This window comes from Balaenoptera musculus, chromosome 4, assembly GCF_009873245.2.
Source record: "Balaenoptera musculus isolate JJ_BM4_2016_0621 chromosome 4, mBalMus1.pri.v3, whole genome shotgun sequence".
NCBI classification, from domain to species: Eukaryota; Metazoa; Chordata; class Mammalia; order Artiodactyla; family Balaenopteridae; genus Balaenoptera; species Balaenoptera musculus.
This window is the reverse complement of record NC_045788.1, coordinates 122,128,111-122,143,225: the sequence shown is the minus strand read 5'-3', so window position 1 is coordinate 122,143,225 and position 15,115 is coordinate 122,128,111. Positions and strand designations below refer to the sequence as shown.

General features: G+C 35.3%; 1 protein-coding gene across 2 annotated transcripts in view; it reads right to left on the bottom strand.

The window, feature by feature from the left end:
- NCAM2 (neural cell adhesion molecule 2) overlaps nucleotides 1–15,115 on the bottom strand; it is a 485,073-nt gene that overhangs the window by 53,246 nt on the left and 416,712 nt on the right. The gene's annotated exons all lie outside the window — the stretch shown is intronic.

The following is a 15,115-nucleotide window of genomic DNA, read 5'->3' as shown; positions in this document are numbered from 1 at the left end:
AGTTTATTAGAAACATCCCTGGGGAGTGTCAGCCCCTTTAATTTGCCAGAAAGTTTTAAATACAATTGCAGATTTCAAAATTTTGCATCTTTACAAATTCCTTCGGTGGAGCTAACAAAATTCCATAGTTGTTTCTATCCTTACTGTTTTTGCTAAAAAGGGCAAAAATTAACTAGTGGAAATGGCAATGCCTTGATGAAAAATCAAAAGGAAGTTATGTCTGACTTACATAATAACTTAAAGTCAGATGATCAATTCATACTAGAAGATATAATCAATCATAAAATAAAAGATTAAACCATAAGTAATCAGGATCACATTTGTAGGACTATTGATTAACATGAACAATGACTGAAGACGATACACAGCCAATAAAATTCCAAAATAATTTATTAACATGTTTCTGATAATTAATATATATTCACTAAATAACATTTTTCATTTTATGTTGAATGAATATACTTAATGAATTTGTTTTGGTACTTCCTTGTGCTGCTCCCTTCTTTTCCCTAATATTATCATATATACCAGATAAATATTAATGGCAAAAATATGGTTCAAATATCAACCAGACCTTATTTAATCCAGTAAAGATGTTTCAAAATCATTAGAAAAGATACATTTCCAATTAGTGAAATTTATGTTTGTATTTCTCAGTTTCTCTACCCTGTAAGAAAACTGAACTTGCTTTTGAGAGTGCATGGCCTTGTCAAGCCTCAGATGAAAACACATGGTGTCAAAGCTAAGGAGGCCAAGTGGGGAAAAAAGGATTGGCAGGGAAATACAACTGATTAGAAGCTGCAAGGTAAATCAGAAAATTAAGACTTGAATTCAATTAGTTCTGACAAGCTAACAACCTGTGTGCTTTTTCAGGAAACCCAAACTCAGTTGTCCTGGAGCCAGTGAAATACATAATATCAGCCCAAGAAAAAGAAGACGACTACAATGGAGAGACCGTTAGTGGACAGATGAAGCTGGTCATGAAGATTATGGAAAGGGAGAGGGAATCAAACTAAGAGTTAGGCAGCTAAAATGCTAAGAAGTTGGAATCCTATTGACCTTACGAGAGAAAGCTTCCGCTCAAGGTCAGCATACGAAGGAATTCAAGAGTTAAAAATTCATCATATTTTATCATTTAATCAGTTAATAAATATAGCAAATTTAAAGCCAAAGTGAGCTAGACCTGCAGAGATTAATGCCTTATAAAAGTGTGTTTATTCTTCAGGGCTTGTAACAAAAATGCTTGGGCCGTTGGACAATCAGTACTGTCATGGAGTAGTTTGTATCTGATTATCCTCTTCTTTACCCTAATGAAGAATGACTTGATGTAGCATGGAGACATATGAGAGACTCTGGCAGGAAGTAACCAGGCTGCAATAACCTTTGTAATAAGACACTTAGTGATGCAGACTTTAGACTCATGAAAGAAGTCATGTGGCTCTGGGCCAGATTCCACCACTGACTGAGATTCAACCAAGCCTTAGGACTGAGGTGGTCTCTCAACTTCTAAAAAGACACTTTTATTAAATGTCATAGAAACAAAGTATAAAAATAAGTTGAAAGAAGGTGTAGATAAAAAATTGTGATTCATGAAATAATCACCCCTGTATATCAATTATTTATGCAAGTGGGGATATTATCTACAGACTGTGAAATAATACAAAATAATGGATCATCTAAAATTTATTCATCTTTAACTTTCTGTTTAATGGAAAAATATTTTATGTTTACAGGCAAAATAGTCTTAGTGATACTTATAAATCTTAACATGTACACAGATAATCTATACAGAGAGTAGGCTACACAAGAATATATGAGAGTTTGCCATAGATGCTTTTACTGCTACAGATAACTTTGGTATGTGACATGCCTCTCCATATTCTACGATGTAAAGATGCAGCTGCTACCATCGTTTTAATATCATGAGATAGACTGTAACTCAGCTGTGTGGAACTGGTAATGCTTAGATTCAATTGTTTGTCTTTATGTAATCAAACAAGAAAAGCAACAGAATTTAAAGCACACAATTTTAATTGTAAATAAAATTCTTCATTTCATCAGAAGTGTGGAGATCAGACTGTTCATCCTTTTAGGTTAAAAATGCATAACAATAGAGCTATCAAAGTATCAGAGCAGATCAAATCAGGGAAAATTGAGGAAATTACTTGGATTAAACAATTAAAACAACACACACACACACACACACACACACACACACAAACACAAAACAAAGCAACTCCATATTTTACTTGAATTATCTGAGTGATTCTAGTAAAACCTCTTTCTGGCTTGGATTGCCAGCATTCCTCTTTCTCTAACATTTCATAGGGATTGTGAGGAGTTTTGGGTGTCCCTCTACCTCTGCCAAGGGGAAACCTATTTATTTAATTGCGTTCTGGTCAAGTCAGAACTGATTTTCCCCATGTTTCCCCTTATTTTTCTGTTCTGTGTCAAGACTCTCCTCTTTACTGACTGAGTTTCACAGCAGAGCAGTTTGCCGAGGAGAGGAGAAAAGAGGGCAAAATGATGACGGAGCTGTTATTACAACATTGGGCTAAAACACTTAAATGTATAGTGGATGAGGGAGGTTTTATAGAGGACCTTCCAAATTATAGGGGAGAGGTGTGGAAATAAGCCTATTAATGCCAGTTTTACAAAGTGATATACAAGAAATCAGTCTGTTTTTGAGTTCTGACTCTAAAGGTTTTGGTACAATAACCCTTATTGTGAGGCTTATTAACATTGTGTGAACGTAAAGATTATTGTGGGAAATAGAAAGAACTCATATATTGGGACTAATTTAAAGAGAGGGAAAGGAAAAGATTCAGGGGAGGCAAAGCCTACGTCTGTAATTTGACTTGCCTTTCTTTAATGAGAGGATGTATACATGAAATCATCCATAATTTACTGGCATATTACCAAACATAGGGTTTCTGAATACACAAGGTAGGGCTTGAAAGCAAACCCCCACTTGAAATACAAATGCTGTGTACTCTATAATAGAGCACCTCAAATTATGAAGTTAGTTAATGAAAGACGTTCTTTCCCCAAATGTGTCCATACAATAGAACAACAGAACCACAAACTAAGGTGTGGGAATGGTTTCTTTCTCTACAATTTATTAGAAATTCAAACTCAAAAATTAGGTGAAAGTAGGTCTAGATTACAAACCATTAAAAGTTCTCTAAAGACAAATGGCATACATTAAGGTCTTTCATAGTTATATTCAGTCAGCATGATTTGGAAACCATACTGCAATTCTTCTGAAAATTATAAACAATCATGAATTTTTCTTTGACATGGCAACAGGGACAGGTTCTATAAAAAAGCTAATTTCCCTCACTAATGTAATGTTTCTGCTTGATTTAAATATAATTGAGTTTCATAAATGGCCATTTTGTCACCTGGCTATCAATGTAAAAAGTACAGCAAAATACTGAAATGCATAAAAACAATGACATTTTAACTGGCAAATGAAAGGGAAATAGGAACTTTTTAAACATTATTTTTACAAGTATCGAAATGATATTACTAGAGAGAAAAATCTGAAGTTGTATTCTCTCTCTAAGAAGGGAATAAACTTTATTAAAAGAAGTTGAACAAAGTAAGTTTAGTTTGTTCAGATAATGAATTGTAAATTCCTCCCTTTGGCTGTCAAGAGAAGCAGAGGCTACAGAATATTTACAACCCATGGAGCAAAATAAATTACATATTTACAAACTAATTATGCTGAGCAAAGGTCTAAAGTGAGATTAAATTTAGCCATGTTTTCTTAGCTCTCTTAAACCCCAGATGTCTCCATGCATTTTTCCTGTCATTCAATGTAGGGAGATAAGGACTCCCTCCATGTAGAACTGCTGTATCATCCACCTAAAATGGAACTGTTCAGGTTGTCAAGAACTGTGAAACATGTCAGATAGCTATGCGAAATCACAAAGCTTGGCTAGGATAGAACTGATCGTTCGAAATTACACTTGTTGTTAATCTCCTTAGATAAATCGGAAAACATAATGAAATCCCCGAAGTTTCTCACCTGAGATTCAGCTTTTGTTCTCTAAACAATTAAAACAAGACAAAGAAAGCTTTCTTTTTGAGGGAAGGAATTCTGACTCCTTTCTGCAGAAGTTTGCAATAGGCTTGAAAAAAAATAAAAGTAATTTTTTACCTTTTTTATCCCTAATGTAGAATTTTTTAATACTTTGACTCCAGTTATTCTTTACATACATAAGAATGATTTCAGGGATAGTTTCATTATTAATGAAAAGTGTCTTTAAGTTTTCTTAAGCAGTTTATGTAAATAATCATCTCAGTTCAATTATATTTTCATTTATTTTTGAAAATATAAATTTGTATTTTTGTGCAAATTATACTGTGTTTCAAGATTCCATTAGCTGCAAAAGGATATGATCTCACCTTTTTAAAAGTACCTTAGAGACTTTTATGGATGATAATATATAACTTGTATAAATATATATTATAATATAAATAACATTTGTGGATATAGTTTTTTGTAATAAATAATTCATATGAATATATATTTTGATGAACAGTAGAAAGAAAAATTAACCAGATGATTATGTGCTGTTTGTGTGGGGTTTTTATTCAATGCATTGATGACACTATTTTAAAATCACAGATCATCATTTCTGAATCTTCATAATTATTTCTTTACTATACTTTTTTTTTAATGTTCTTTTTCATCATGAGTATAAACTATGCATAAAAACAATATGGTCATTTAATAATTGAGTTTTAACTGATGCAAGATTTTACACAAGAAGTACTTGTTGTCCCTTGAAATTAAATGGCTTCTTCTTGAAATATACTCTTTGTAAAAACCTTGATTTGAAAACAGAAAAGTTCCATCAAAATTATTTTCATAAACTAATCATACTTTTAAAATTTAAAATATAATTATTTCTTATCACATAGAAATTATTCATCTAAGGGGAGTTCAATTGATTTTTTTTAGATCCACTTAGTACATAAAATATGAGAGATATATAATTACCAAAAATTTTCTTCTATAGTCTAAAACAATAGGTTTTTATAAAATACCCATGAAATCTCTTGATGATTAAAAGTAATCAGAATATTATTTTTCACTCACAAATATGCTAATTTCTCAAAATGTCTATACAAACAACATTCTTTTTTATGTTATAAGCTTTTTTGGTTATTTTTGGCAGGGAGCATAAGTTAAGCTTTTGTAATTAAATACTCCTCTCTGTACCATGGCTATAAAAACTCTAAGCCTCATTTTAGTTATTTAACCTCTTAATAATATTTATCAATATTTTTTCTGTTATGGATTATGCCCCCTATTTTTGTATTTGAATGCTTCACTGTGAGAAGATTTTATTGTAAGAATCTTATGAGCAGAACACACATCATACATATCATATATATTATCTCCAATCCTCACAAAGCCTAGATATTTCAAATGCAGAATGAGAAGTCAATAAAGAGTTTTTGAATTGACATTTTAAAAAAATATGCTAAACAAAAGATCATTTAAAAAACTGATCGGGGGGGACCTTCAGGATGGTGGAGGAGTAAGACGTGGAGATCACCTTCCTCCCCAGAAATACATCTACATGTGGAACAACTCCTACAGAACACCTACTGAACACTGGCAGAAGACCTCAGACCTCCCAAAAGGCAAGAAAATCCCCACGTACTTGGGTAGGGCAAAAGAAAAAAGAAAAAACAGAGACAAAAGAATAGGGACAGGACCTGCACCTCTGAGAGGGAGCCGTAAAGGAGGAAAAGTTTCCACACACTAGGAAGCCCCTTTACTGGTGGAGATGGCGGGTGGCAGTGGGGAAGCTTTGGAGCTACGGAGGAGAACGTAGCAACAGGGTTGCAGAGGGCAAAGCAGAGAGATTCTTACACAGAGGATCAGTGCTGACCAGCACTCACCAGCCTGAGAGGCTTGTCTGCTCAGCCGCCGGGGTGGGTGGGTGCTGGGAGCTGAGGCTCAGGCTTCAGAGGTCAGATCCCAGGGAGAGGACAGGGTTGCCTACGTGAAGACAGCCTGAGGGGATTAGTGCACCACAGGTAGCCTGGAGGGAGTGCAGGAAAAAGTCTGGACCTGCCTAAGAGTCAAGAGACCATGGTTTCAGGGTGTGTGAGGAGAGGGGATTCCTTCTCTGTCTGCCCACAGAAGGCAGAGCACCATCTGAAGGAGTTCCAGAGACAGGCGTGAGCCACGGCTATCAGCTCAGACCCCAGAGATGGGCATGAAACGCTAAGGCTGCTGCCACTGATACCAAGAATCCTGTGTGCGAGCACTGGTCACTATCCACACCCCCCACCCCTGGGAGTCTGTGCAGCCCACCACTGCCAGGGTCCCATGATCCAGGGACAACTTCCCCAGAGAAAACACAGCGTGCCTCAGGCTGTTGCAATGTCACGCCGGCCTCTGCCACATAGGCTCATGCCACATTCCGTACCCCTCCCTACCCCTGGCCTGAGTGAGCCAGAGCCCCCTAATCAGCCACTGCTTTACCCCTTCCTGTCTGGGCAGAGAACAGATGCCTGAGGGCAGCCTACATGCAGAGGCAGGACCAAAGCCAAAGCTGAACACCAGTAGCTGTGCAAACAAAGAAGAGAAATGGAAATTTCTCCTTGCAGCCTCAGGAGCAGTGGATTAAATCCCACAATCAACTTGCTGTACCTGCATCTGTGGAATACCTGAATAGATAATGAATCGTCCCAAAATTGAGGCAGTGGACTTTGGGAGAAATTGTAGACTTGGGGTTTGCTGTCTGTGACTGATTTGTTTCTGATTTTTATGTTTATCTTAGTTTATTTTTTAGAGCTTGTTATTAACTGGTGGATTTGTTTATTGGTTGGTTGCTCTCTTCTTTTTTATTTTATTTTAATAGGAACATACATATCAATAATTACCTTAAATGCAAATGGATTAAATGCTCCAACCAAAAGACATAGACGGGCTGAATGGATACAAAACAAGACCTGTATATATGCTGTCTACAAGAGACCCACTTCAGACCAAGGGACACATACAGACTGAAAGTGAAGGGATGGAAAAAGATATTCCATGCAAATGGAAATCAAAAGAAAGCTGGAGTAGCATTTCTCATATCAGACAAAATAGACTCTAAAATAAAGACTATTACAAGAGACAAAGAAGGACACTACATAATGATCAAGGGATCAATCCAAGAAGAAGATATAACAATTGTAAATATTTATGCACCCAACATAGGAGCACTTCAATACATAAGGCAAATGCTAACAGCCATAAAAGGGGAAATCGACAGTAACACAATCATACTAGGGGACTTTAACACCCCACTTTCACCAATGGACAGATCATCCAAAATGAAAATAAACAAGGAAACACAAGCTTTAAATGACACATTAGACAAATGGACTTAATAGATATTGATAGGACATTCCATCCAAAAACAACAATACACTTTCTTCTCAAGTGTTCATGGAACATTCTCCAGGATAGATTATATCTTGGGTCACAAATCAAGCCGTGCTAAATTTAAGAAAATTGAAATCACATCAAGTATCTTCTCCAACCACAACTCTATAAGACTAGATATCAATTACAGGAAAAAACTGTCAAAAATACAAACACATAGAGGCTAAACAATACACTACTAAATGACCAAGAGCTCACTGACGAAATCAAAGAGGAAATAGAAAAATATCTAGAAACAAATGACAATGAAAACACGACAACCCAAAACCTATGGGATGCAGTAAAAGCAGTTCTAAGAGGGAAGTTTAGAGCAATACAATCCTACCTCAAGAAACAGGAAACATCTCAAATAAACAACCTAAGCTTACACCTAAAGCAATTAGAGAAAGAAGAACAAAAAAACCCAAAGTTAGCAGAAGGAAAGAAAACATAAAATTCAGATCAGAAATAAATGAAAAAGAAATAAAGGAAACGATAGCAAATATCAATAAAACTGAAAGCTGGTTCTTGGAGAAGATAAACAAAATTGATAAACCATTAGCCGGACTCATCAAGAAAAAAAGGGAGAAGACTCAAATCAACAGAATTAGAAATGAAAAAGGAGAAGGAACAACTGACACTGCAGAAATACAAAGGATCATGAGAGATTACTACAAGCAACTATATGCCAATAAAATGGACAACCTAGAAAAAATGGACAAATTCTTAGAAAAGCACAACCTTCCGAGACTGGAGCAGGAAGAAATAGAAAATATAAACAGACCAATCACAAGCACTGAAATTCAAACTGTGATGAAAAATCTTCCAACAAACAGAAGTCCAGGGACAGATGGCTTCACAAGCGAATTCTATCAAACTTCTAGAGGAGAGCTAACACCTATCTTTCTCAAACTCTTCCAAAATATAGAAGAGTTTTGAAGAGTTTGATATCACCCTGATACCAAAACCAGATAAAGATGTCACAAAAAAAGAAAATAACAGGCCAATATCACTGATGAACATAGATGTAAAAATCCTCAACAAAATACTAGCAAACAGAATCCAACAGCACATTAAAAGAATCATACACTATGATCAAGTGGGGTTTATCCTAGGAGCACAGGGATTCTTCAATATACACAAATCAATCAATGTGAAACACCATATTAAGAAACTGAAGGATAAAAACAGTATGATAATCTCAATAGATGCAGAAAAAGCTTTCGACAAAATTCAACACCCATTTTTGATAAAATCTCTCCAGAAAGTAGGCATAGAGGAAATCTACCTCAACATAATTAAGGCCATGTATGACAAACCCACAGCTAACATCATTCTCAGTGGTGAAAAACTGAAACCATTTCCTCTAAGATCAGGAACAAGACAAGGTTGCCCACTCTCACTACTATTACTCAACATAGTTTTGGAAATTTTAGCCACAGCAGCAGAGAAGAAAAAGAAATAAAAGGAATCCAAATTGGAAAAGAAGAAGTATAACTGTCACTGTTTGCAGATAACACGGCACTATACACACAGAATCCTAAAGATGCTACCAGAAAACCACTAGAGCTAATCAATGAATTTGGTAAAGTAGCAAGATACAAAATTAATGCACAGAAATCTCCTGCATTCCTATACACTGATGACGAAAAACCTGAAAGAGAAATTAAGGAAACACTCCCATTTATCATTGCAACAAAAACAATAAAATTCCTAGGAATAAAACTACCTAAGGAGACAAAGGACCTGTATGCAGAAAACTATACAACACTGATAAAAGAAATTAAAGATGATACAAACAGATGGAGAGATATACCATGTTCCTGGATTGGAAGAATCACCATTTTGAAAATGACTATACTACCCAAAGCAATGTACAGATTCAATACAATCCTTATCAAACTACCACTGGCATTTTTCACAGGACTAGAACAAAAAATCTCACAATTTGTATGGTAACACAAAAGACCCCAAATAGCCAAAGCAATCTTGAGAAAGAAAAACGGAGCTGGCGGAATCAGGCTCACTGACTTCAGACTATACTACAAAGCTACAGTAATCAAGACAGTATGGTACTGTCAGAAAAACAGAAATATAGATCAATGGAACAGGATAGAAAGCCCAGAGATAAACCTACCCACATATGGTCACCTTATTTTTGAGAAAGGCGGCAAGAATATACAATGGAGAAAAGACAGCCTCTTCAATAAGTGGTGCTGGGAAAACTGGACAACTACATGTAAAAGAATGAAATTAGAACACTCCCTAACACAATACACAAAAATAAACTCAAAACGGATTAAAGACCTAAATGTAAGACTAGACACTATAAATCTCTTAGAGGAAAACATAGGCAGCACACTCTATGATGTAAATCACAGCAAGATCCTTTTTGACCCACCTCCTAGAGAAATGGAAATAAAAACAAAAATAAACAAATGGCACCTAATGAAACTTAAAAGCCTTTGCACAGCAAAGGAAATCATAAATAAGACAAAAGCCAACCCTCAGAGTGGGAGAAAATATTTGTAAATGAAGCAACTGACAAAGGATTAATCTCCAAAAATATACAAGCAGCTCATGTAGCTCAGTATCAAAAAAACAAACAACCCAATCCAAAAACGGGCAGAAGACCTAAATAGACATTTCTCCAAAGAAGATATACAGATTGCCAACAAACATGAAAGGATGCTCAACATCACTAATCATTAGAGAAATGCAAATCAATACTACAATGAGGTATCACCTCACACTGGTCAGAATGGCCATCATCAAAAAATCTACAAACAATAAATGCTGGAGAGGGTGTGGAGAAAAAGAACCCTCTTGCACTGTTGGTGGGAATGTAAATTGATACAGCCACTATAGAGAACACTCTGGAGGTTCCTTAAAAAATTAAAAATAGAATTACCCTATGACCCCGTAATACCGGTACTGGGCATATACCCTGAGAAAACCACAATTCAAAAAGAGTCATGTACCACATTGTTCATTGCAGCACTATTTACAATAGCCAGGACATGGAATCAACCTAAGTGTCCATCAACAGATGAATGGATAAAGAAGATGTGACACATATACACAGTGGAATATTACTCAGCCATAAAAAAAGAAATGAAACTGAGTTATTTGTAGTGAGGTGGATGGACCTAGAATCTGTCATACTGAGTGAAGTAAGTCAGAAAGAGAAAAACAAATACCATATGCTAACACATATATATGGAATCTAAAAATATATATATATGGTTCTGAAGAACCTAGGGGCAGGACAGGAATAAAGATGCTGACGTAGAGTATGGACTTGAGGACACAGGGAGGGGAAGGGTAAGCTGGGACGAAGTGAGAGAGTAGCATTGACATATATACATTACCAAATGTAAAATAGATAGCTAGTTGGACGTAGCTGCATAGCACAGGGAGATCAGCTCAGTCCTTTGTGCCCACCTAGAGGGGTGGGATAGGGAGGGTGGGAGGGAGACACAAGAAGGAAGGGATATGGGGATATATGTATACATATAGCTGATTCACTTTGTTATACAGCAGAAACTAACTCAACATTGTAAAGCAATTATACTCCAATAAAGATGTTAAAAAAAGAAAAAAGAAAAAAAAATGATCCAATAAAAGACACTTGCTAAATCTACAGTTGTTATCCTTTATCACTAATTTATTGATTCTATTCTTGTGTTGCTGAATAATTAAAGCACATTTTACTTCTCCAAGTAAAACTTTTTGCCTGTGCAAAAAATCCACCATTCAATTCCCATTTGATGTTGTGTCCTTGAATACTTAGACTTGACCAGTTTGGTTGTACTCTCCATTTCATAGATTAATAAATGGAGGCTCAGAAGATTAACCAGCCAAGAAATGCAAAGCTTGGATTCTATCTTAAAGTTAAAGCTTTGTATTGTCCCACACTTGTATCCCAGCCTGTAAAACCAGAGTACAGAAAATAACTTGTAAGCAAGGAATCTAAAAAGTCCTCATAAACCTGAACATGAGGAAAATGTATTCTCTCTTCTCAAAGACATTAATTACATATAAAAATAAAAACTATAAACTAATAAAAATGATAATTCTGTATATACTTTTCAAGATTTAACCTAAGCTTTTAGAGGGCACAACCTCTTTCTTAGAATATTTTACTTATTCCTGTATTCCTGGATTCTCATCAGAATGAACAATATAAATCCATGCTGATGATCTTCATAAATTTCCGTCACTATAAGCTGGATACAACTCAGTAATTTTTCCTATAGTTCACAGAAGCACATTATATTTACAGCAAGATTCAATAATGAGAAATTCAGAGCAAATCAGATCAAACAATCTGATTATTGAGAGTTCTGATTCTTAAGCCTTTCACTTTAGAAAAGAGACATTTACCAGTCACTTCTGCCTATTGTGCATTTTGGCCAATTTATTCTTTCATTTTTATGTATTTTTAAATACTAAATTAAAAAGTTTATTTTATGTATCCCATTAAAGGTTCCTAGCCACATTTCCAAATAAAGAGGAATGAACTAGTCTTGCTGTATCATTTATGTTCTCTGTTACGCAATACACCAAACCATACAGACAGTCCAGAAATTCCCTTACAATGCAAGTAAGATTCTGAACTAATGCAGCAAGTGCAACTCGGGCAGTTTTTTTCCCCAGAGTTTTTAGTTTTTCTAAATTTTTTTCTTTCTCCATTTTCAAGGAAGTTACATACTATTTAACTCATATTAATACTCAAAATTTCTCCTAGAGAGGCCATATGTTTCTCTGTAGTGAACCCAGACATCTCTTTTAGTTGTAATCAATTGCTTGCTATTTTTCAATGAATTTCAGGATGTGGAAACATTCTACTTTCTCTAGGTATTTGGGAGCGTGTATGTTCCTTTCTATATCTTGTTGTTTAAGTGTTTCAAATAAATTAATATAAATGCTTGCCATTTACATTTTAGGGATTTTCAGATCCCTAAAAAACTAGTGACAAAAATTTTATTTGTAAATAATATTTTCAGCATTCAACACAAATATTACATTATATTTCTATATAGCTATTTTGAAAGGTATTAAGCTCTTTTGACTTGGAGCATTTTAAAATATGTTTTTTTTGGAGAATTTAAATTATGAAGCAGATAATTCCATGGTTAAACATCCATGTGCATAATTAACTTTCTTATGAATACTTCCTACAAACTGAAAATGCTCATCTGAACAATTCCACTGGAATCCATCATAAAAATTGTTTTAAAAAATAATCTGAATCTTAACTTTTAAAGCACAAAGAAAGAGTGTCTATATGTTAAAGTTTCAATGAATATTAAGAAATGCAAATGTTTTTCTCTTTCTGACTTACTTCACTCTGTATGACAGACTCTAGGTCCATCCACATCACTAAGGGAGGATTCTAGGAAAGAGGTGGAGTCGGAAGCACCAGGAATCTGTCTCCCCACCTAGACAACAATTGTACTGGAAGAATCTGCTTGATGAAGATAGTTTGGAATTCTGGAGACTATTAAAGCCCTGAAACTTCTAGAAGAAGACATGGACAGTAAATTATGGTAAATTTTGGTCATTTCAGGTGTCAGCAGCTACCATCCCCACCTCAGCCAAGTAGTTGCTGTACATATGTTCCCGGAGCAACTTCTACACAGATTGTGGGAGTCAGGGTGGGTAAAAAGGACCCTGTCTTGCAAATATCGGGATCTTGCTCTGATCTTTGGTTGCTGCCTTTGATCACAGAGGTGGGGAGCCTTTGATCACAGAAGTGGGCAGCCATTGTTGTTGCAATTCCCTGCATTTGTTGCTGCCCCTTCTCCTCTGGCTGAAACGACTCCCTGGTGATTTAGAAGACTGGCACACTGAGAAGACCTTAGGTTTACATCTTGGCACAGACCCAACCTAAAACAATATTTTTTAAAAAATCAAAATAAACAACAACAATAACAATAAGAGTTAACCAGGGGGAAGAAGGAGGATCTGATTTCCAGAGTTACCACATTAGTACATTCAAATGTCCGGTTTTCAACATAAAATCATAAGGCTTGCAAAGAAACAGGGAAACATGGTCCATTCAAAGGAAAAATGAAATCAGCAGAAATTGTCCCTGAAAAAGACCTCATGGCAGATATACTAGACAAAGACTTTGAAACAACTGTGTTAGAGATGCTTAAATAACTACAGGAAGATGTGGGCAAAGTCAAGAAAACAATGTATGACCAAAATGGAAATACCAATAAAGAGAGAAAACCTAAAAAGAAACCAAAACATAATTCTGAAGCTTAAAACTGCAGTAACTGAAATGAAAGATTCATCAGATGGATTCACAGGCAGATATGAAAGAGCAGAAGAAAGAATCAATGAATTTAAAGATAAGACAATGGAAATCCTTGAATTAGAGGAAGAGAAACAAAAGATTGAAGAAAAGTAAACAGAGCCCAAGGGACCAGTGGACATGGACACAACCAAGTGGACAAAGAGCACACTGTAAGAGTTCCAGAAAGAAAACTGAGAGAAAGAGACAGAGAATACTGGAGAAATAACTGCTGAAAATTTCAGTCATGAATATTAACATTCAAGAAGCTCAATGAATTTCATGGCAGAGGAACTCAAAGAAGGCCACACCGAGACACATTATAATCAAATTTTCAAAAGACAAAGAAAAAGAGAGAATCTTCAAAGCAGCAAGAAACAAGTGACTCATCACATATAGGGGATCCTCAATAACATCATCAGCATATTTCTCATCAGAAACTTTAGAGAACAAAAGGCAGTGGAATAATTTATTTAAAGCACTGAAAGGAAAAAACTGTCCTGTATCTGGCAAGCCTGTCTATCAAAAATGAGGGAGAAATTAAGACATTCCAGATAAACAAAAGCTGAGGAAGTTTGTTACCACTAGACTTACCCTGAAAAAAATACTCAAGGGAGTCCTGCAAGATGAGATGAAAGGACACTAGACAGTAACTAAAGCCATATGAACAAATACAGTTCTCAATGAAGATAAATACATGGACAATTATAAAATAGTACTACTGTAGCAATGGTTTGTAACTGCACTGATTGTTTTTGACATTAAGAGACTATTACATTCAGAAATATTATTCTAATAGCTAGTATTATTGTGACTTTTTTTCTGTAACTCCAAATTTTGTTTTCTACATAATTTAACAGACTAATGTGTTTAAAAGAATTATCCCAGTTCATGTTTGGGCACACAATGTATAAAGATGTAAAGTTGTGATATCAACAACCAAAAGAATGGGAATGGAGCTGTAAAGGAACTGAGTGTTTGTACATTATTGAAGTTAAGCTGGTATGAATTCAAATTACAGTGTTACAATTTTAGAATAAGTGAAATCCCATGGTAACCAAAAACTAAAATAGCTATAGGATAAACATAAAAGGAAATGCAAAAGGAATTTAAATATCTCAGTACAAAGAGAAATTGACTAAACACAAAAGAAGACAACAATGCAGAAAATGAGGACCAAAAAGAGCTATAAGGCATATAGAAAACAAATAGCAAAATGATAGGAGTCCCTCCTTATTGGTAATTACTTTAAATGTAAATGGATCAAACTCTCCAGTGAAATGACAGAGTAGGCAGAATGACTAAAATCATATTATCCAACTTTAAGCTGTCTCTAGGGAATCACTTTAGAGTCAAAGACTAAAGAGAGA